Source organism: Bufo gargarizans, chromosome 3 (assembly GCF_014858855.1).
Source record: "Bufo gargarizans isolate SCDJY-AF-19 chromosome 3, ASM1485885v1, whole genome shotgun sequence".
NCBI classification, from domain to species: domain Eukaryota; kingdom Metazoa; phylum Chordata; class Amphibia; order Anura; family Bufonidae; genus Bufo; species Bufo gargarizans.
The window spans coordinates 429,698,092-429,722,196 of NC_058082.1; positions in this window are offsets into that span (position 1 = coordinate 429,698,092).

Below are 24,105 nucleotides of genomic sequence, written 5' to 3' on the forward strand. Positions count from 1 at the left end.
CAATTGTGTACCTGGCCTATGTTGGTGCAGGAACCCACGCTCCAAGCCACTTGTAAATGACTGGCCTGATAACCGTGAAAATGTCACCCCAAAATCCTACAGATTGATTTACAGTTTTTATTTGCCTGGCTGTCAGATATGCAGCGCAGGCCGCAAAGGTACTTTATGGCCAAAAAAAATTGTTTTTTTCACCCACAATGTCCAAGTTGTATTCACTGATTATATTTCACTATCAGATTTGCAGTGCAGGCCGCAAAGATATGAAAAAAGTTATGATTTTTTCACCCACAAATGAAAGAGATTTTCTTTCACTATCACAAATGCAGTGCAGGGCGCAAATGAACTTTTTAGCAAAAAGAATTTAATTTGTCCCCCCAGAATCTAACAGATGGATTTACTGAATTGATTACACTCTCATATGCAGCACAGGGGTACTTTACAGATGTACATGTTAATATGTTACTTCCTGGGTCCCTGAACTCACAGATGGATTACCTATATTATTTTCCCTTCAACTGGCACATATGCAGTGCAGGTGCACTTAAAAAATGGGTATATGTTGCCCACTGAACTAAAAGAACAGGATTAAATTATTGCCCCTGGCACATATGCAGTGCTGGTGCACTGAACTTGCACAAAATGGCCGCCGATGCCCACCTAAGAGAGGGATAAAACATATTTTTCTGTGTCACTGGGCTAAAGGCAGGGTACAAAAATGTTGCATTGCACCCACAAAAAAAATCGCTGTAGATCGCAGAGTTAACAAGTTCTGATATCAGATTCTTTCCTATTCTCTCCCTCACAGAAGCAGCATCCTCTCCCTACACTAGTAAGAGCTGAGTGACATGCGGTGCTACGTGACTCCAGCTTATATAGAGGCTGGGTCACATGCTGCACTGGCCAATCGCAGCCATACCTACTAAAGGCTTCTAAGGTCACACGAGTAAAAAAAAAAAAATTATTTATAAAAAAAATACAAAATTTGCCCAAAATTTTAAAAAATTAGCAAATATCTAAGTTTCAAAATCTCTACTTCTAGAATACATATAAATACCTACAAAAATAGTTATTGCTTTACATTTCCCATATGTCTAATTCATGTTAGGATCATTTTAATAACAACATTTTATTTTTGGGGGACGTTACAAGGATTAGAAGTTTAGAAGTAAATCTTGAAATTTCTCAGACATTTTCTAAAACTAACTTTTTAAGGACCAGTTTAGGTCTGAAGTCACTTTGTGAAGCTTATTTAATAGAAACCACCCAAAAATGACCCCATTCTATAAACTACACCCCTCAGGGTATTCAAAACTTATTTTATAAACGTTGTTAACCCTTTAGGTGTTCCACAAGAATTAATGGAAAATAAAGATACAATTTCAAAATGTCACTTTTTTGGCAGACTTTCCATTTTAATAATTTTTTTCCAGTTGCAAAGCAAGGATTAACAGCCAAACCAAACTCAATATTTATGGCCCAGATTCTGTAGTTTATAGTAACATCCCATATGTGGTCGTAAACTGCTGTACGGGCACACGGCAGGGTGCAGAAGAAAAGGAAAGCCATACGGTTTTTGGAAGGCAGATTTTGCTAGACTGTTTTTTTTTGACACCATGTCCCATTTGAAGCCCCGCTTATGCACCCCTAGAGTAGAAACTCCAAAAATGTGACCCCATTTTAGAAACAACGGGATAGGGTGGAAGTTTTGCTGGTACTCGTTTACGGTACATATGATTTTTGGTTGGTCTATATTACACTTTTTGTGAGGCAAGTTTTTTTTTTTGTTATTTATAAAATTCATCTGACAGGTTAGATCATGTGGTATTTTTATAGAGCAGGTTGTCACGGATGCGGCGATACCTAATATGTATGCAATTTTTCTATTTATGCAGGTTTTACACAATTATTTCATTTTTTAAACCAAAAAAATTATGTTTTTAGTGTCTCCATAGTCTGAGAGCCATCGTTTTTTCAGTTTTTGGGCGATTATCTTAGGTAGGGTCTCATTTTTTGTGGGATGAGATGATGGTTTGATTGGCACTATTTTGGGGTGCATATGACTTTTTAATCACTTACTATTACACTTTTTGTGATGTAAGGTGACAAAAAATTGTTTATTTAGCACATTTTTTTTTTTTTACGGTGTTCATCTGAGGGGTTAGGTCATTTTATATTTTTATAGAGCCGGTCAATACGGACGCGGCGATACCTAATATGTATACTTTTTTTTATTTATGTAAGTTGTACACAATAATATCATTTTTGAAACAAAAAAAATCATGTTCTAGTGTCTCCATATTCTGAGAGCCATAGTTTTTTTTTACAGTTTTTGGATGATTATCTTAGGTAGGGTCTCATTTTTTGCGGTATGAGATGACGGTTTGATTGGCACTATTTTGGGATGGATATGACTCTTTGATCGCTTGCTATTACACTTTTTGTGATGTAAGGTGAAAAAAAATTGTTTATTTAGCACAGTTTTTATTTTTTATTTTTTACGGTGTTCACCTAATGGGTTAGGTCATGTGATATTTTAATAGAGCCGGTCGATACGAACGCGGCGATACCTAATATGTATACTTTTTTATTATTTATGTAAGTTTTACACAATAACAGCTTTTTAAAACAAAAAAAATATTTTTTAGTGTCTCCATATTCTGAGCCATAGTTTCTTTTTTTGGGGGGGCTCACTATTTACTGGATGAGGTGATGATTAGATTGGTACTATTTTGGTGAGCATACACCTTTTTGATCGCTTGCTGTTGTACTTTTTGTGATGTACGGTGACAATTTTTTTTAATTTAGCACAGTTTTGTTTTTTACGATGTTCATCTGAGGGGTTAGGTCATGTGATATGTTTATAGAGCTGGTCGATACGGACGCGACGAAACCTAATATGTCTATATGTATTTTCCCTATTTTTTACAATTTTTTTTTAACTGTATTTTTGTAAAAGGACGCTTTTTTTTTACTTAAAACTTTTCATTTTTTTGTAAAACTTTAATTTTATTAAAGCACCTCCCGCTCATCAATACTTCTGATCCCTGTTTCAATGCAGCACAATATCCCTGTTTCAATGCAGACGCTAACAGTTGCCTAGGAGACCCAATCATATGGTACCTAAGGTAATCGCCCAAAAGACTATGGAAACACTAAAACATGAATTTTTTTTTTTTTCAAAAAAGAAATCATTGTGTAGAACTTGCATAAATAAAATTAAAAAAGTATACATATTAGGTATCGCCGCATCCGTGACAACTTGGTCTATAAAAATATCACATGATCCAACCTGTCAGATGAATGTTGTAAATAACAAAAAAAACTGTGCCAAAACAGCTATTTCTTGTTACCTTGCCTCACAAAAAGTGTAATATAGAGCAACCAAAAAATCATATGTACCCTAAACTAGTACCAACAATACTGCCACCCTATCCCATAGTTTCTAAAATGGGGTCACTTTTATGGGAGTTTCTACTCTAGTGGTGCATCAGGGGGGCTTCAAATGGGACATGGTGTCAAAAAAAACAGTCCAGCAAAATCTGCCTTCCTAAAACCATATGGCATTCCTTTCCTTCTGCGCCCTGCCGTGTGCCCGTACAGCAGTTTAAGACCACATATGGGGTGTTTTTGTAAACTACAGAATCAGGGCCATAAATAATGAGTTTTGTTTGGCTGTTAACCCTTGCTTTGTTACTGAAAAAAAAGGATTAAAATTGAAAATTTGCCCAAAAAATTTAATTCTGAAATTTCATCTCCATTTGCCAATAACTCTTGTGGAACACCTAAAGGGTTAACAACGTTTGTAAAATCAGTTTTGAATACCTTGAGGGGTGTAGTTTCTTATATGGGGTAAATTTTATGGCGTTTCTACTCTAGGGGTGCATTAGGGGGGCTTCAAATAGGACATGGTGTAAAAAAATAAACAGTCCAGCAAAATCTGCCTCCTAAAAACCGTATGGCATTCCTTTCTTTCTATGCCCTACCGTGTGCCCATACAGCAGTTTACGACCATATATGAGGTGTTTCTGTAAACTACAGAATCCGGGCAATAAATATTGAGTTTTGTTTGGCTGTTAACCCTTGCTTTGTAAAAGTTTAAAAAATATTAAAATGGAAATTCTGCCAAAAAAGTGAAATTTTTAAATTGTATCTCTATATTCCATTAATTCTTGTGGAACACCTAAAGGGTTAACAAAGTTTGTAAAATCAGTTTTGAATACCTTGAGGGGTGTAGTTTCTAGAATGGGGTTTCGGGTGGTTTCTATTATGTAAGCCTCGAAAAGTGACTTCAGACCTGAACTGGTCCCTAAAAATTGGGTTTTTGAAAATTTTGGAAAAATTTCAAGATTTGCTACTAAACTTCTAAGACTTGTGGGGAAGGAAAATGGATATTTATCTGCTATCCATACATACATGCTACAGACATAGTGGTGTGATGTCAGATAAAGTTTTCCTAAATATTCGTGATTTTGAAAAATCGTTGTAATATTTTTCGGAATACATACAAATTGACATTGTATTTTGTTTGAGTAGATATTAATGATTTGGGGCAATAAGTATCGTTGTGAATCACAAACAAGTCAAATGTCAATTTGTATGTATTCCGAAAAATATTACAATTTTTTTTCGAGATCACGAATATTTAGGATTACTTTAGCAGCATATAAATAGTTAAATACATTTAAATAATAAGCATGTTATACTATTTTACAGTGCTATAAAGTTTAATTACTTACAGTGATGATGACATCTAGCTCGGCGTCTGTGAAAATGCTCCCGAACATTTTTTCGAGAATACTTTTACTTCACAAACAAATCTTTGAAAACGCTTGCGAGACTAAAACACGCCCGCGCATGCGTACACGAATATTTCAATGACAAATTAGCGAGTGTAAAAAAATATCACGAATATAACAAATTCACGAATATAGCGAATATATCATGAATATTTGACTAAATATTTGTGAAATATCGCAAATTCTAATATGGGACCTGCCACTCATCACTAATCACCTGCAACATTTCAGAAGCCAAGCCCCTTTCTCAAGCAATTCCCAATTCTATTGCCATTAATCCATCTACTTTTTGCAAATTGTTCATCCATTAGAGTTCATCAAACTCTTTATCACTATCTCTCCCTTCTTGCTAAGATCTCAGCCCTAGATTGAAACATTCACTTGCATCACCCCCATGATAGGAATTAATAGGTTATTTGCAGCTGTGAGACACACACACACACACACAACTTGCACTCCCCTTGTACAAAGGAAGAAGTGTATCTCAAATACTGTTTTGGCCAAGATATTCACTTAGAATCCAGTGTGCAGTAAACAGGATAGTTCAACTTGGCTGTAATGACAGAGCATTCTCCAACCAAGTCTTTTGTATCTAACTGGGGAGGGATGCATAGATATGCATCCTTCTCTGTAGCTTGCCTGTCAGCCACAGGACGTTCAGTTTAATTTCCTTTGGATGGCAATTAAGAGGAGGGTATAATGTCTAACTTGACCATACTCCCAACTCCCTTGGTTGGACTATTCTTTTGGTCCATCTCCAAGTAAACTTGATTTCTACTACTCCACTTCGTTTTTTCCTCAAAAAACAGCACCTCTTTAACTCTATCACCATCCCTCCTTATGGATTGCATTCAAGCACTGTTAAACTAGATTCCCAGTCTAGCTTCTATTGCAGGGCTCACCATATGGCTCACTCCACAGGCCCACCACATACTATAACCGAAGCACAAAATCAACATTTATGAAACAACTTGACCCTATCTCTTTATTTTTCAGTGTTGCTATCATTTTTTGCTGTCCATTAGTCCCATCTTTAAGTATGAGACCACATTACAATGCTGATCTGCCCATTCTAGTTCCTTTGGCCAATCTTTTAACAGCAAGTGGTTCAGAGGGCTCCCACAGGTACCATGTTTTTTATTTTGGGTTGGACGGAGATCTCCCTTGTTCAGTGGACCTGTGCCACGACTATGGACATGGTCGTGACGCTTAGTGCCGCATGCAGTTGCCAGTGGCCAGGTTGGTTGTTTACCACAGGTGAGAGCTGTTAGTTGGTAGCCTCACGTGCGGTTGCCGCTGGCAATGTGGTGTTGTTGGCAGTGTAGCAGCCTGAGCTTGTTGCTAGGCGGCTCACTGTCAATGCATGCGGTTGCCTCGGGCAATGTATGTTTCCTTTGCTGTGTCTGTTGTCCCCTCCGGTGTGTTTCTGTCATTCCTCCCCCCACCTGGTGTATGTAGTTATGGTGTGGGTTTGGAGGTTTGATTGTGGTGTGTGACGGCTCCGGAAGGGGCGTGCTTTCCCGGAGGGGTTAAGCGAAGGCAAGACTGTTGGTTTCCCAGCCTGGAGCCTCCGTCCATCTCGGCTGCAGCAGGTAAGTGTTGATAGCATTGTTTTGTTGCTGTGGGACTTACCTGCCGTACTGCTTCACCCATAGTCTTGCATCCTGTCTGCTACTGGGCCTCTGGAGACGCCTTTCATCTGTGTCGTGGATGCACAGGTAGTCTCTGTCCTGTCATTAGGCCTAGGGCGTAGCAAGGATAGCAGGGTCCTAGGTTGGTGAGCATGAGTCCCCTTACCTTCTGAGGCGGCTCATGCGCTAGGAATCTAGGGAGGGCTCAGGGTTACATTAGGAGGTGACCTGCTCCCTGTTCCTTGCTATATGGCATTGCAGCCCCAGCTATTGCATAGTGGAGGGTATTATATACCAATAATATACTTTCTATATAGTGCATTTGGGTAGTGCAGCATTTGTTTGCGGTTTAGCTGCATTACCTCAGCTACAGATAGTGACAAATGACATTGGAACAAATAATTTCTACTGGTGTGATATACCAGTTGCCCCCCCCAAAAAAAAAGTGAAAATGGATCATGTGATGGACCATGTAATGAGCCCAGTGACGTCACCACAGGTCCTTTTCCTCCTGGTCATCAAAGAAGAAGACAGAAAAGAAGCCGGGCTGTGCGAACAAGTGGATGAGGTGAGTTAAATTATTATTATTATTTTTTTAACCCCTCCATCCCTATTTTACTAAGCATTCTGTATTAAGAATGCTATTATTTTCCTGTATAACCATGTTATGAGGGAAAATAATAAAATCTACACAACACCTAACCCAAACCTGAACTTCTGTGAAGAAGTCCGGGTTTGGGCACCAAACATACCGATTTTTCTCACGTACGTGCAAAACGCATTAAAACGCTTTGTACTCATACGTAAAAATCATGCATTTTCCCGCGACACACCCGCATCTTATCAGGCCCTCACACGCGACACCCATGTGAAAGAGGCCTAAGGGTATAGCCACGTGGTCAGGTTTCTGCATGCAGTTTTGGAAGTCAAAACCAGGAGTGAATTCAAAATAAAAGAGATAATGTAGCTGCATCCAAAAGTTGCATGAACTAAACTACCACATAAAAGAACTGCTCTAAACAGTCTACCTTGCAATTCTTAATAATCCTTTAGATATCTTGTTCTCTTGTACGCATTGTCAATGTACACCAGTTGCCCTTTTAAATCTGGTTGTTTATTTGGCTGCTCAGCTGTATGTCTGCTGTAACTCTTATAAACTTATGCTGGCCCTGCTTGAATCTACAAACTCGAAGATTTGGCTGGTTGCAGGGTTAGCATTGTTTTAGATAACTATTAAGTTTTATACACTCTGCATCAGATCCACAAGGCCCTTTCAACCCCTCCAGTGGCTCTGGTACTTTAAGAATACTGTATTTTTCATTGATAAGCAAATTTAACACTAACATATGTCCCTGTGCCCAATACGCCCAGTTAAAATTTATGCTTATAAAGTGTTGAACAAAAAGTAACAAAAAGAAATACAGAAACTTTAACCATCATGTCAGCCATTCATTAAATGGAAAAGTTTAGTTACAAGGAATATTAAACATATATAATAAAGGTTTCTTTTTTTGGAATCTGTTCACAATAGCATAATCGCAAGGCCCCCTAGTGGTGGCTACAGGAAGTCAGAATCTTGTTGAAGGACATGTATGGTCAGAAAATTCCATACATATGACCCTTAGAAATGTTTTTTTTTTTCAAAATCTCAATGTCTTTATCAATATTTATATATAATACTGAAACCTTACAGTTTTTACTCTAGCCACCCAGCCTCATAAAAGACTGACACTTCCTGACATTTCAGCAGTCATCTAATTATCATCAGAGAAAGGAGTTATACTAAAAAAAAATTATAGTAGACATTTTTTAAGACCTACTGTATTTCAAAGTAACTCCATTTGTGAACAAGTCCCTTTACTGAGTGATAAGAACATCTGATTTTGAAAGTATTTGATAAGGGTGCAAGGTATTCTCTTTTTGCTACTACCTGAATGATCTGAGCAGTACACTATTTTCTACTTATAAAAATTCACATATAGATGTGGAAGACTTTATTCTTTTCAAAGACAATTTGGAATTTCATAGAAATACTCTGGAATCAAAAGGAATATTAAGTAATAAGAAAATATATATAGTCGCTTGAGACAAATTATATATATATATATATATATATATATATATATAAACAATCGCTTAAAGACCCAAAGACCCATGACAAGTATACATCATAAAAAATAAACTTTATTTACCCAACACCAAATGGAGATTAATGACATTTTCTGCTCTCAAGTGAAATTCTTTACTATGCAATACAATAGTAAATGGTTTACATTCATAGCAGTTTGTGAAAATAGAAGTTAAATTTTGAATTAACCGAGATGATATATATCATTTTCATAGTGCAGTAGTAGTTTATATAATACCATAGAATAATTGCTAACATATTGCACTCTTACAAAATCACATAAGGATTCTATTTCACTTTTAGGGCCAGTTATTCATGTCCCTAAAAAGATTATCCAACCCCCATAGTAATTTTATTTATGATGCCAAAAGTGCTTAGACTAAAGAAAAAAGGCACTTACAGTACCGTGAAAATGTATTCATACACCTTGAACCTATCCACATTTTACACATTACACCCACAAACTAAAATGTATTTTAATGGGATTTTATGTGATCGACCACACACATGGTTTTAATTTTTTTTAAATAAATACAAATCCAGAAAGTGTGGCAAGCAATTGTATTCAGCCCCCTGTACTCTTATGTATTCTCAATACAACTACAGTTGTTCTGTAAAGGCTTAAGAGGTTTGTTAGAGAACATAAGTGATCAAACAGCATCACAAAAACCAAAGAACACACAAGACAGGTCAGGGATAAAGTTGTGAAGAAGTGTAAAACAGGGTTAGGTTATAAAAAAATATCCCAACCTCTGAACATCTTACAGAGCACTGTTCAATCCATCATCTGAAAATGGAAGGAGTATGAGACAACTGCAAACATACAAGACAAGACCGTCCACCTAAACTGACAGCCCAGGCAAAGGAGAGCACTAAATTAGAGAAACAGCCAAGACTGCCATGGTCACTCTGGAGGAGCTGCAGAGATCCAGAGCTCAGGTGGGAGATTCTGTCCACAGGACAACTATAAGTTGTGTACTCCACAAATGTGGAATTTATAGAAGAGTGGCAAGTAGAGAGACATTGTAAGAGCAAGCCATTAGAAGTCCTATTTGCAATTTGCCACAAGCCATGTAGGGGACACAGCAAACATATGGAAGAAGATGTCCTGCTCAGATGAGATTAAAGTTGAACTTTTTGGCCTAAATGCAAAACACTATGGTGTTAATTTACTAAGCTGAAATGCACCTAAATTAGACTTATTTCAGGCACAGATGGCAGCGCAATGGTTAGTTGAGCCACTATCTGCGACTTCTCCTTGCTCACTGTTTTAGGCATAGAAAATAGTCTAAATGTGCCTCTTCATAACTTTGTAGGATCCTCCGCCAGCTATGGGGCTTTGTTAAGATCGCATCTAAAACGCCTGTCTTAATAAATGTGCCCCAATGTGTGGCAGAAGACTAACACTGCACATCACCCTGAACACCATCCCCACATGAAACATGGTGGCAGCATCATGCTGCATGGGTGCTCTTCTTCAGCTGGAACAGATAAGCTGGTCAGAGTTGATGGGAAGATGGATGGAGCTAAATAAACGGCAATCCTGGAGGAAAACCTGGTAGAGGCTTCAAATGACTTCAGCCTGTGGCGGAGGATCACCTTCTAGCAGAACAATGACCCTAAACATACAGTAAGAGCTACAAAGGAATGGTTTAGATCAATGCATATTCATGTGTTAGAATGGCCCAGTCAAAGTCCAAACCTTAACTTTACTAAAACGCTGTGGCCTTAAGAAAGCTATGCATCAAAAAATGCCCACAAACCACAATGTACATTGTAAAGAAAAGTGGTCTAAAACTCCTCTACAACAATGTGAGAGACTGATAAAATCATACAGAAAACAATTACTTCAAGTAATTGCTGCTAAAGGTAGTTCTACAAGCTATTGATTCATGAGATATACTTAGGGGGTAATTTATTAAACAGAAATATGCTTATATTAGTGCCGCAATCTGCAACTTTTCCCTGCTCATGCCAGGTTTTAAAAAATTGTAGTGTGGGCAGGGAAGTCCCATCTCATTTACCATTTTCTATGCCTGCTTTGGCGTAGAAAATGGTCTAAATGTAAGACTGCTTTGAAGCTGTTACATTTAGAAGCTGCAGTGGATCTGCTGAAGTTATGTGCCGTTAGCGCAGGGCCTTATTAAGACCGGTGTCTAAAACGCCGGTCTCAATAAATGTGCCCCTTAGTTTTGTTTTTTTTTACACATGGCTTTTCCATTTTAGCTTCATTTTTGTTATAAATGAATGATAATAATAATGGAATAAATTAATCTATTGTGTGTTGTTCATCTGTGGTTGTATTTACCTAATTTTAAAACCTAAGGATTAATGCTTTTTGTTACCTATTGATACGTACAACAATATAATTAAAAGAGGGTGTACTTCATTTTTCTCATGACTATATGTAGTACTGCATTATTCTGTATCTTTAGTAGCACTAAAAGATCAAGCAGCATGCTGTTGGTAAGGCTGGCTTAGTGCTGTGGCCTGTGTCTACTTCCTAAGCACACTCCCTCCACTCCCTCCTCAAGAGATGACTGGAGGAAGAGGTAAGAACATGACAATTGATTCTGGCCATCAGAAAGGCAGTGTCATGACAAGGTGTGGGAGTGCACACCACACCAAACAAAAAGAGGGGGGGCGGAGCCTGCGCTTGAGCCTTAAGGACGTGTGAAGAGCTGCTCTCCTGCCTGCATAACCCTCACAGCACCTTATTATAAGCGTACTGGACTCTACAATGGTTAAAATCGAGGGCTAGAAGCCCATAGAGCAACTGGGAAACAATCGCTCTCAGAATCAAGCTGGTGAGATGGAGAAAATTATTAAAAAAGCAGGCGTTGCGGCAGTGAACCGCGAATCCAAGATGGCACCCGGCACACGCTCTGGACACAAGCTATCAGCAGCTACCGGCGGCAATAAGGTAGGGGATGATCCCAGCGATGCGGACTGTCTGCCCATATCCAGAGCTTTCCTAAAGGAGGCTCTTGCAGAAGCCCTGGGCCCCCTTAGTCTGGACATCTCCTCAATAAAATAGGATGTTAAACACATAGGCCGGAGAGTGGAGGCCTTAGAGGAAACCCAGGCCGCAATCCTGCATCATCAGAGCGAGGTGTCATCTAGCCTGTTGCTGGCTCAAAGCCACATTAACTCGTTATACACAGCCATGGAGGACCAAGAGAACAGGAGCAGGCGCAACAATTTGCATTTTAGAGGCATTCCTGAAACTGTCTCAGCCATGGATATTCCAGAAACAGTAATCCAGATATGCCTTAAAATTCTGGGTCTGGACTCCGCACATGAGGTCCTGCTTGAACGGGCTCATAGAGCTCTTAGACCTAAACCGCAAGCAAATGAGCCCCCCAGGGATGTAATTTGCAAATTCCGGCACTTCCCTGTAAAAGAAGCCATACTGGCAAGTGCCAGAAATTTTAACTCTGTGGATTGGGAGGAAAACAGCATCACTATTTTCCAGGATTTAGCGCAATCAACTCTCAAAAAGCGTAAAGCCTTGAAACCTCTCACCGATTGGCTACGTCAGCACAGAATTATTTACAGGTGGACATTCCCTTTCCGTCTATCTTTCCTGCATGAGGGACGACGCATCCACATTTCCTCTTTTACAGATCTGGATAAAGCATATGACCTCCTTCAGCTTTCCCCATTGCCCATTGAGAACTGGGACATGGTCCAGAACTTGAGCTCCTTACCTGACCTCCCTACGGTGACCCCCTGGGAGCCTCTACACACCCCAAAGCCCCAAAGAAGCAGAAGGGGAAATTCCTTCTCCACCCCCAAACGTCTGACCATGGTGGATAAGTAGTCTGTTCTGCTTTCTCCCCCCTAGGTTCAGGGGATCAAGAAAATCATCTTATGGGACTTACTAACACCAAGTTACTATTATATTGCTTACTGTGTGGCTACATCCTATATACTGAGTGGAGAGCCTAGCTTGTATTTTCTCATTCTCTTTGCCTATGCTTTACTCTCCACCCAGTATTAGACGTCGAGACAGTAGGGATTTCTCCCGTGAGTTTTCCCATCTGTTTTAAGGTCAGGCCAGCCACGCTGCTAATTATTATCTCAAGTGACGATTAAGTTACCTCCCGTTCAATTATGTTCTTTCATACCTAGGGTGTCAAGTGAATTACCCTCTCTCACAAACCTATATCTTTAAACACTCAGCACTACCCTCTCCACCAGTTGGTTTAGATGGGATCTATCCCCCCATCATCTGTCCCTTGCCTGTTTCTTAATGGGCAAAAATATAAAAGGTTCTTCTTATCGCCCTGCTGACTCCCCAGTTCTCCCACTTTCACTACCTGAGTCAATTTATTCCAGTATAAATGTCATAAAAGAGGGAAATGCTTCTGGGTATTCTACCCTTTCCCCCCTACATGCTGCCTAATCAAAAAGGCGCTATTGATATGCTCTATCTTGTTCGGATGATATTCACTCATCTTTTGTCTTTATTCATTTTTTTATTTTGTGTTCCATGTTGTTTTTGTTTCGACAGGTACTCTGACACCACTCCAATACTCTCTCAAACAGGTGTCCTCACAAATTCAGAACATGCAGGTTGGGGCTTCTCCGGATGTTTGGATGCTCCCTGGCTCCCCTTGTGGCCGCACTCTCTCCTCCGCCTTGTTGCTGGTTGGTCAAGTTTCCTTTGCTACTTCCCCTCCCCCTAAAAAGATATGGCTGATTTTAGATTAGCTTCGTACAATGTTAAGGGACTGAGATCAGGGGTCGAGTGGAGGGGGAACGCATGGGAACGGCATTCCTGCACTTTTTTCATGGCAGGAACGCCGTTCTCTTTCAGCCTCAAGCCAGGAGAATGTGGCTGAATCAGAATCAGATTCACAGGGGGAGACGGAGCACACTGTGCAGGGCAGGCTAAGGGAGGAGGAGGGGCTTCAGTTGAGAGGAAGCTGTCTGTGCAGTGCTGCTGCCTGCGACTCCTCTCATGGCGCCCCACCCCCTACTGACATCATCTCCTTCACTTCTTCTGTCGGCCAGATATGCTGCGAGTATGTTCAGTCACTTCGGGCAGAGCGTTTGCAGCTGACACATAGCTATGAGATCATTTAGAAAAGTTTGTCCTGGGATTCGAACTCACAACCTCTACACATCAGAGGAAGGCATTTACCCTCACAGCCATGAAAGCTGTCTAGGTAGTTGCTTAAAAAAAAAAAATATATATATAAGACTTCTACTTATACCTAGTGTACACAGTGGGCAAAGTTACCTACAGTAGAAGTATTATATTATTTTTTTTTTAAGTAACTAGCTAGACAGCTTTCATAGCTGTGAGGGCATATGCCTTGCCTCTGATGTGTAGAGGTCATGAGATCGAATCCCAGTACAAACTTTTCTAAAAGTGTTTTTTTTTTTTTTTTTTTGTCCGCAGCGACACAAATTACAGCATGCTAGATTTTCTGTGCTTTTTTATTTTTTGGAGGGGGAGAGGGGGGGGGGGGTTGCAGTGGATCTTGGGTGAGTTCCCTCACTTTTTTCCCAGGACTTGACCCCTGACTGAGATCCCCCTCTAAGAGATATCAGATTTTCTCTCTCCTCTATAGAGAGAAATGTTCAGTGGTCTTTCTGCAGGAGACACATTTCAAGCATGGGAATTACCCCAACCTTTCTCACTCTAAATTTCCTAGCTGGTACCATTGTGGTGCTGGGGGTGCGGCCTCGAGGGGAGTCAGCATTGGCTTTTGTAGAGGGCTCCCTTTTCAATATAAATCCCATGTTCAAGACCCGGATGGTCGATATCTAATCCTTATAGGCCAGGTGGGACAACCCATGTTTACTTTTGCAAACATATACGCCCAAAATGTAGATCAAACCAGTTGGCTCACCCCAGTCTTCTCTCTTATAGAGAAACATAGGGAGGGCTGTCTGATTGTGGCAGGTGACTTCAATATAGCCTTGAACCCTTCAGTAGACACCTCCTTCAAAAAAATCCCCAGCCTCGGTGAAAACTCTCAGATTACTGCATATGAATTTACATAACCTGGGAGTTTTAGATATTTGGCGCTGCCACAACCCTGAAGCAATTGATTACTCCTTTTACTCCCCTGCTAATAATTCGTATAGTAGGATCGATTATATTTTAGTCCCGAAAGAGAAATTGCAATTCTGCTCATTTCCAAAAATTGGGAAAATTACCCTGTCCGACCACGCCCCGATTTACTGTGAAATACGCTCAGACCAAAAAACCAATAGACAACCCAACTGGAGATTTAATGAATCCCTACTGAACAACGCCAAACACACTGCCCTAATATCCTCTTATCTTGAGGAATATTTCCTAATAAATAATACCTCTGAGATATCCCCTCAAGTCCTCTTGGACGCTCATAAAGCCTACATCAGAGGCAGGCTGATTGGTCTCTGCTCCTTTCTGAAGAGAGAATCAGAGAAAAAACTCAGTAATTTGCTGAAATTAAAAAACCTCAATTAAAAAACCTCCTAAATGAACGCTCAGCCAAGTTCTTCTTGTCTGTTCAACAAAAAAATATTTGCTCACGGCAATAAGGCTTCTAAATATGTGATGAATCGGATCAAGCAGAGAAGGAACTCCCGCTACGTTCAATCCCTTAGATCCCCGCATGGTACCCAACTGTTTAAGGCTGAGGAGATTGCTGAACAATTTAGGCTATTTTATAATTCCCTTTACAATCTCCCAGTCCCTGACCTCCCTAATCCTTCTTTGTGCAGGGAATCCAACATTAACTCCTTCCTGGACACTCTTGACCTCCCAGCCCTAAATCTATTACAACGAGAATCCTTAGCCAAACCTTTTACTGTCTCAGAACTAAATGCAGCCATTAAATCTACCCCCAGAGGTAAATGCCCTGGCCCGGATGGTCTCCCCATATCATACTTTTCAACCTTCAAAAGCATCTTGTCTCCCCATTTGCTTCCTGTCTGCAATCTTGCAATGTCCAATCTTCCACTTTCCCCCGATATGACTAAGGCTACTATAACAATAATACCCAAAGAAGGCAAATATCCTACATTGTGCTCCAATTATCGCCCAATTTCCCTACTTAATGTAGATCTTAAACTTATAGCCAAGATGTTAGCCACTAGGTTACAGAGCTTCCTACCTGAGTTAATCCACCCGGACCAAGTAGGATTTCTAAAGGGAAGAGAGGGGAAAGATAATACCACCAAAATATTAGATGCCCTATACTATGCCTCTCATAAACACACCCCCTTGGTCCTGATTGGCACGGACGCCGAGAAAGCATTTGACAGAGTCGATTGGACATATATCAGATTGATTCTGTCAAAATTCCAATTACCGGAACAATATATTAATGCAGTGTTTGCTATGTACACTTGTTCCTCGGCGTCCGTGTCGGTCAACGGAATACTCTCCTCCCGTTTCTCCATTAGAAATGGGACAAGACAAGGGTGCCCCCTCTCACCTCTTTTATTCGTGCTGGTAATGGAATCCCTTCTGCAAGCCCTTAGACAAGATAGAGAAATTAGAGGTTTGAAGGTTGGGGCACGAGAATTTAAGTTAGCTGCATTTGCTAATGACTTATTAATCATCACCACCAATCCGCATAAATCCATGCCCAAGATCCTATCAACACCTAGTCTTTTCGGTTCCCTTTCTAATTTCAAGATTAACCCCTCCAAGTCCCAAGTGCTTCATATAGGCCTCTCTTCTGCTAACCTCTCCTCTCTGCAAGCAAATTCCCCATTTAATTGGCAAACCCAGCAATTAACCTATTTGGGGGTCAAATTATCCCCTCATTTGCCTGACTTATTACAACTAAATTACAAACCCCTCCTAGCATCCATGCAGGCCCAGATGGACTCCCTAGACTCTCAATATCTCTTGTGGTTTGGTAGGAAGAATATCTTTATGTCCCTGATCATGCCAAAACTCACCTATCTGATGCAGGTTCTCCCTATTGAAATACCTAAATCATATTTTGCCTCTCTAAATAAAACGATTTGCAAGTTTATTTGGCAAGATAAAAGCCCTCATATCTCCTTTGATACTCTGACCAAGCCTAGATCTAAAGGTGGTATTGGTCTCCCTGACCCTGAGGTCTACATGGATGCTATCCAACTATCCAGGGCCTTAGATTTGATCAGAGAACCGACTCACAAATTCTGGCTCAAACTAGAGAACGCTTTACTCCCCTCCTCCACCCGGGCTCTTCTGCTGGCTAACAAGCCGCTTTCACCACATGGCTCAACAACCAACCCTCTCACTCGCCACACCCTAAAGGTTTGGAAGCGGTTCACATCAGGCTCTGAGGGTCCTACACTTCCCTCTCCCCTTTTGCTTATAAAAGATATTATTGATTCGGCGCCCAAGGAACTGAGAGAGAGCTGCCCATTTACCTTAAGGTCTTCAGAGATTGCCGCCTCGCAACTACTTGATCAAGAAGGCTGCGTTCTCTCTGATCCTGAAATATGTATGTTGCTAAATACACAGATTCACAACCCCACCCTGCTGCACTTTCTCAAGACAGAAGCATTTCTCTGGGCAAAAAATGCCTCCCAAACAAGAGAATCCAACTGGTTTGATGAAATGCTGTGTAGTAAGGTATACCCATCCAAAACTATTTCTAAAATATATAGACACCTGAAGTCGCCCTCCTCCCTTCCTAAACCTGCAATCGTGGGCCTCTGGGAAAGGGACTTACAACGGAGTCTGTCACCTCAAGAAATCACCAAACTTTTAATTTCCCCCCACAAGATATCCAGGTGTATACGCATCCAAGAGAATAGTTACAAAATTCTTATGCGCTGGTACAAAACTCCAGATAAAACGTGTATGTACAGCTCAACAGCCTCTGACGTTTTCTGGAGGTGTCACGTATCTAAATTTACATTCACGCACATCTGGTGGTCCTGTGACCTAATCAAACCTTGGTGGCATAAGATACTTCAATTATGCAACCAGATATGTCAGTCATCCCTCCCCTGCACACCTGAGCTTGCCCTGATATCCCTGGGGATGGGTAGTATAGGACCACACAAATCATCCCTCTTCTCACTTTTACTGGCAGCTGCTAGACTACTCCTACCTACGCTCTGGCTGTCCTCTGAAATCCCTTGTATTGACCACTGGACCAATAAAGTAGACCAGATATATAGTAACATAGTAACATAGTACATAAGGCCGAAAAAAGACATTTGTCCATCTAGTTCGGCCTGTCATCCTGCAAGTTGATCCAGAGGAAGGCAAAAAAAAAACTGTGAGGTAGAAGCCAATTTTCCTCACTTTAGGGGAATAAAAATTCCTTCCCTACTCCAATCAGGCAATCAGAATAACTCCCTGGATCAACGACCCCTCTCTAGTCGCTATAGCCTGTAATATTATTACACTCCAGAAATACATCACCACCTCCTCAGGCAGAGAGTTCCATAGTCTCACTGCTCTTACCATAAAGAATCCTCTTCTATGTTTGTGTACAAAGCTTCTTTCATCCAGACGCAGAGGATGTCCCCTCGTCACAGTCACAGTCCTGGGGATAAACAGATGATGGGATAGATCTCTGTACTGACCCCTGATATATTTATACATATTAATTAGATCTCCTCTCAGTTGTCTTTTTTTCTAAAGTGAATAACCCTAATTTTGATAATCTTTCAGGGTACTGTAGTTGCCCCATTCCAGTTATTACTTTAGTTGCCCTCCTCTGGACCCTCTCCAGCTCTGCTATGTCTGCTTTGTTCACAGGAGCCCAGAACTGTACACAGTACTCCATGTGTGGTCTGACTAATGATTTGTAAAGTGGTAGGACTATGTTCTCATCACAGGCATCTATGCCCCTTTTGATGCAACCCATTATCTTATTGGCCTTGGCAGCAGCTGCCTGACACTGTTTTTTGCAGCTTAGTTTGCTGTTTATTAAAATTCCTATATTTTTCCATGTCAGTGTTACCGAGTGTTTTACCGTTTAATAAGTACGGGTGACTTGCATTATTCCTTCCCATGTGCATAACTTTACATTTGTCAGTGCTAAACCTCATCTGCCACTTATCTGCCCAAGCCTCCAATCTATCCAGATCGCTCTGTAGTAGTATACTGTCCTCTTCAGTGTTAATTACTTTGCACAGTTTAGTGTCATCTGCGAAAATTGATATTTTACTATGCAAGCCTTCTACAAGATAATTAATAAATATATTGAAGAGAATAGGGCCCAATACTGACCCCTGAGATACTCCACTAGTGACAGTGACCCAATCTGAGTATTTACCATTAATAACCACCCTCTGTTTTCTATCATTGAGCCAGTTACTAACCCACTTACAGACGTTTTCTCCCAGTCCGAGCATTCTCATTTTATATACTAACCTTTTATGTGGTACAGTGTCAAATGCTTTGGAGAAGTCCAGATACACGACATCCATTGATTCGCCGCTGTCAAGTCTAGAACTTACCTCCTCATAGAAACTGATTAAATTTGTTTGACATGATCGATCCCTCACGAAGCCATGCTGATATGGCGTTATTTGCTTATTTCCGTTAAGATGCTCTAACATAGCATCTCTCAGAAAACCTTCAAACAGTTTACCCACATCAGATGTTAAACTTACCGGCCTATAGTTTCCAGGCTCTGTTTTTGGACCCTTTTTGAATATTGGCACCACATTTGCCATGCGCCAATCCTGTGGGACATTCCCTGTCAATATAGAATCTGCAAATATCAGAAATAAGGGTCTGGCTATGACATTACTTAATTCCCTTAGGATACGGGGGTGTATGCCATCCGGTCCTGGCGATTTGTCTATTTTAATCTTTTTAAGTCGCTGTTGCACTTCTTCCTGGGTCAGACAGGACACTTTTAATGGGGAATTTATTTCAACATTCGGCATGTCATCTGACAGTTTATTTTCCTCAGTGAATACATTGGAGAAAAAAATATTTAACAGCTTTGCTTTCTCCTCGTCGCTCTCTGCGACTCCCCCCTCATTACTCTTTAACGGGCCGACACCTTCAGATTTATACTTTTTAACATTTATATAATTGAAGAACATTTTAGGGTTAGTTTTACTCTCTTTGGAAATTAATCTCTCAGTCTCTAGTTTGGCCGCTTTTATTTGTTTTTTACATGTTCTATTTTTTTCCTTATAGTTTTTCAGTGCTTCCGTGCTACCTTCCTGTTTTAGTGTTTTATATGCTTTCTTTTTGTCATTTATTGCTTTCTTTACAGTTCTGTTTATCCACATTGGTTTCTTTTTGTTCCTTAACCTTTTATTCCCATACGGTATGTACCTCTCACAATGAGATTTTAGGATGCTTTTAAAGATATCCCATTTTGTGGCTGTATTTTTATTTGTGAGGACTTTATCCCATTTAGTTAGGCCTATGGCCTCTCTTAGTTGGCTAAATTTAGCTGTTTTGAAATTCTGTATTTTTGTTCCTCCCTGTAGAAACGCTCTTTTGAATGATAATTGGAAGGTTATTACTTTGTGGTCACTATTTCCCAGGTGTCCCCCAACCTGCACGTCTGTTGTTCTGTCAGGCCTATTGGTTAATACTAAGTCCAGTATGGCCGTCCCTCTAGTCGGGTCCTGAACCAGTTGGGAGAGGTAATTGTCTTTGGTTATTGCCAAGAACCTGTTTCCTTTATGAGATATACAAGTGTCAGTTTCCCAGTCTATATCTGGGTAGTTGAAGTCCCCCATAATAACCACCTCATTATGATTTGCCGCCTCATCTATCTCGTTTAGTAGTAGATTTTCTGTGGACTCTGGTATATTAGGTGGTTTATAGTAAACTCCTATTAGTAATTTATTATTGTTTTTAGCGCCATGTATCTCTACCCACAGTGACTCCACATGTTCATGTCCCTCACTTCACAGAGTGTGGTCTTTAGACTGGACTTTACATAAAGGCAGACCCCTCCCCCTCTCCGGTTTTGATGATCCTTTCTAAACAGACTGTAACCCTGTACATTAACTGCCCAGTCATAGCTATCATCCAGCCATGTCTCAGTTATTCCCACTATGTCATAGTCCTCCTCACACATCACTAATTCCAGTTCACTGGTTTTATTAGTCAGGCTTCTGGCATTAGTATACATACATTTGAGAGGTTTATGTATATTTTTTACTCTACACCTTTCCTTCTGAACTGTTCTAGTCCCTCCTTCCATTCCTCCCCCAGTCTCACTACCTTGCCCCCGGTCTCTATCTGCACTATCTTCCCATTCTATAACATAATTACCCTCCCTCCCAGTCCCTAGTTTAAACACTCCTCCAACCTTCTAGCCATCTTCTTCCCCAACACAGCTGCCCCTTCCCCATTAAGGTGCAGCCCGTCCCTACGATAGAGCCTGTAGCCGATAGAGAAGTCGGCCCAGTTCTCCAGGAACCCAAACCCCTCCTTCCTACACCAGTTCTTGAGCCACTTGTTAATTTCCCTAATCTCCCGCTGCCTCTCTTGTGTGGCCCGTGGTACAGGTAGTATTTCGGAAAATACTACCTTTGAGGTCCTTGCCCTCAGCTTTTGACCTAAATCCCTGAAATCATTTTTAAGGACTCTCCACCTACCCCTAACTTTGTCATTGGTTCCGATATGGACCATGACCGCTCGATATTCTCCAGCCCCTCCCAGTAATCTGTCAACCCGATCCGCGATGTGTCGAACTCTAGCGCCACGAAGACAGCACACTGTTCGGCGATCACGGTCTTTGTGACAGATTTCCCTATTTGTTCCCCTAATAATTGAGTCTCCCACTACCAGCACCTGTCTGGCCTGCCCTGCTCTCCTGGTCCCCTGCTTACCGGAGCTGGCATTCCCCTGACTGGCAGAGGAAGTGTCTGGCTGCGGCAGTGTCATCCCTGGACTGACATCCCCCTCATCTGCCAAACGTGCAAACTTGTTGGGGTGTGTCAGATCAGGGCTAGCCTCCCTGGCACTCTTCCCTCTACCCCGCTTTCTAACTGTTACCCAGCTAGCTACCTCACTTTCCTCAGCCTCCTCTCTGTCACCCCCCCCCCCCTCATCTACCCCAAAGAGTGCTTGCTCGGTGAGAAGCAAACTCTTTTGCAAATTGTCAATGCCTCTCAGTGTTGCAACTTGCCCATTTAGAGACTCGATTAGCGATTCCAAACGGGTAATTTGCTCACATCTTGAACAAAGATATGCACCCTTGAACTCCTGTTCCAGGACTGCATACATCATGCAAGATGTGCACTGGACTGCGTTGTCAATTGTGCAACACATACTAAATGGGGATTACACCAGCAAAGCAAAAAATACAATATAATGTAGTACTAAGAAACTGGCTAATTACAGTCCCCCACTGAAGTCCCTGAATCTAAAGTCACTTAATCTTAAGTCACACACTTACGCAACCACACTTAATCAACCACGCGTCGCGGTCAAACTCATGTTATATATCTCCTTATATAAATAAATATAGATGCAGCTCACTACACCAGCCTGGTTTGTTTCCCCTCTGGATTCAAAGAGGATGGAGGAAATCTCCCATTGGGAATCACATTCTAGATCCTCTTTCCTAAAAGTATGGTCACCATGGAAAATGTATAGAAAATTTGTATAACAAGCTCTATCAACATGGACCTATTTGAGGTTGATCACCTGTCCAGGTTCTGCTAGAAAGACCCTTTTGCCTCGCCTGGCCCTTTCCTTACACCACAGGAAATATATTCTAATATCTCTGACATTCTGTTTACCTTGTATTGTACTTATGCCTAATAACAGCTGATATCTGTCAATGTTGGGCTTATTCGCCCGTTAGCTACTTGATCCTGTGACAATTTTTTTAATGTAAATGTTGCCTTCTTTTATGTCACGGGTAGTGTTCTCATATTGTGTATTATAGCACATACCATGCTATGAAAAATAGAAAACAATTAAAAAAATAAATAAAAAATATCTGAAAAAAAGAGGGGGGGAGGTATCTGGCCTAGAAGCTAGGGAGAGCAAAAGGTCACCACATAATAAATCCTAACCCTAGCCCTGACTGCTAACCAAATGAACGGACCTCAGTGGTAAGACCTTTCATTCACTGGAACCTAAATCCTGACTTACCCTCTAATGCCCTATGGAAGGCAGTGATAGGGCCCAAAGACAACCCATTCCTTAAGCAGAAGAAACAGGGGTCTTGACTCAGACCAGATACCAGAAGGCAGGGGAAACAACACAAAACAAATACAAAGGAATGAAACACTTAACTCCTGGAGTAGAAGAAATAGCAGGAACACCAGAGGAGACAACACACACCAGCTCTACCACTTGCAAATTAAGCTATACACAGCAAGGAGTGAAGGGAGTCACCAGATTTAATTAGTAATGACCTGACTAGAGGTGTGGTCATTACTATAAACAACAAAGTGAAATTAAAAGAGGCTGTTAGATGACATCACGTGCAGACAGTCTCTCTGATCTTCTAACACCTAGCCTGGGAGTGACCGTGACAGTGCCCCCCCACCAGACGATTAGCATTAATATCAGTCACTGGGACCCACATCCTCTCCTCAGGTCCGTAACCCCTTCAGTGCACAAGATACTGGAGGGATCTACAGAGAACTCGGGAGTCAAATATCTTGGCGATTTCAAATTCCAAATTACCGTCCACCAAGTCAGGAGCGAGGGGCAAGGAGGACGGCACAACAGGATCCACATATCTCTTCAACAACGACCTATGGAACACGTTATGCATCATCTTCAAAGCTTGAGGAAGCTCAAGATGAAAGGCTACAGGGTTAATAACAGCAGTGATCTTATATGGACCAATAAACCTTGGACACAACTTCCAAGAAGGTATTTTCAACTTAATGTTTCTTGTGGACAGCCACACAGAATTACCCACTCTCAGGTCGGGACCACTCATACGTCTCTTGTCAGCCATACGTTTATACTTCTTACTAATCTTTTTCAGATTATTTTGAATTTTCCACCAGATAGATGACAAAGAAGAGGGAAATTTTTCCTCTTCAGGTACACCAAAAGTCTCAGTACCAGAAAAAGTACCAAATTGCGGGTGGAACCCATATGCCCCAAAGAACGGCGACTTATCAGTGGTTTTTATAGCAAACTCGGCCAAAGCCAAGAACGAAGACCACTCCTCCTGGTTCTCAGAGACAAAACATCTCAAATAAGTCTCCAGATTCTGATTTGTGCTTTCAGTCTTTCCGTTCGACTGAGGATGAAAGGCCAAAGAGAAGGACAATTAGAGAATGCCTTTCAGAATTTGGAAACAAACTGAGTCCCTTTATCAGACACCACATCAGAGGGAATACCATGTAGTTTTACAATGTTGTCGACAAACACCTGTGCAACAGTTTTAGCTTTGGGAAGACCTGGTAATGCTATAAAGTGCGCCATCTTACTAAATCGATCAACAACAACCAGAATCACAGTTTTCCATGAAGAATTAGGTAAATCTGTGATAAAATCCATGGATAATGAGTCTGGGAGCGGGATATGCAGCGGAAGCAAAGACCCGGAAGACCGAGTATGTGTCACCTTAGTACGTGCACAAGTACTACAGGCTAACAGATAGTCCTCAGCACACTTACGCAACCCCGGCCA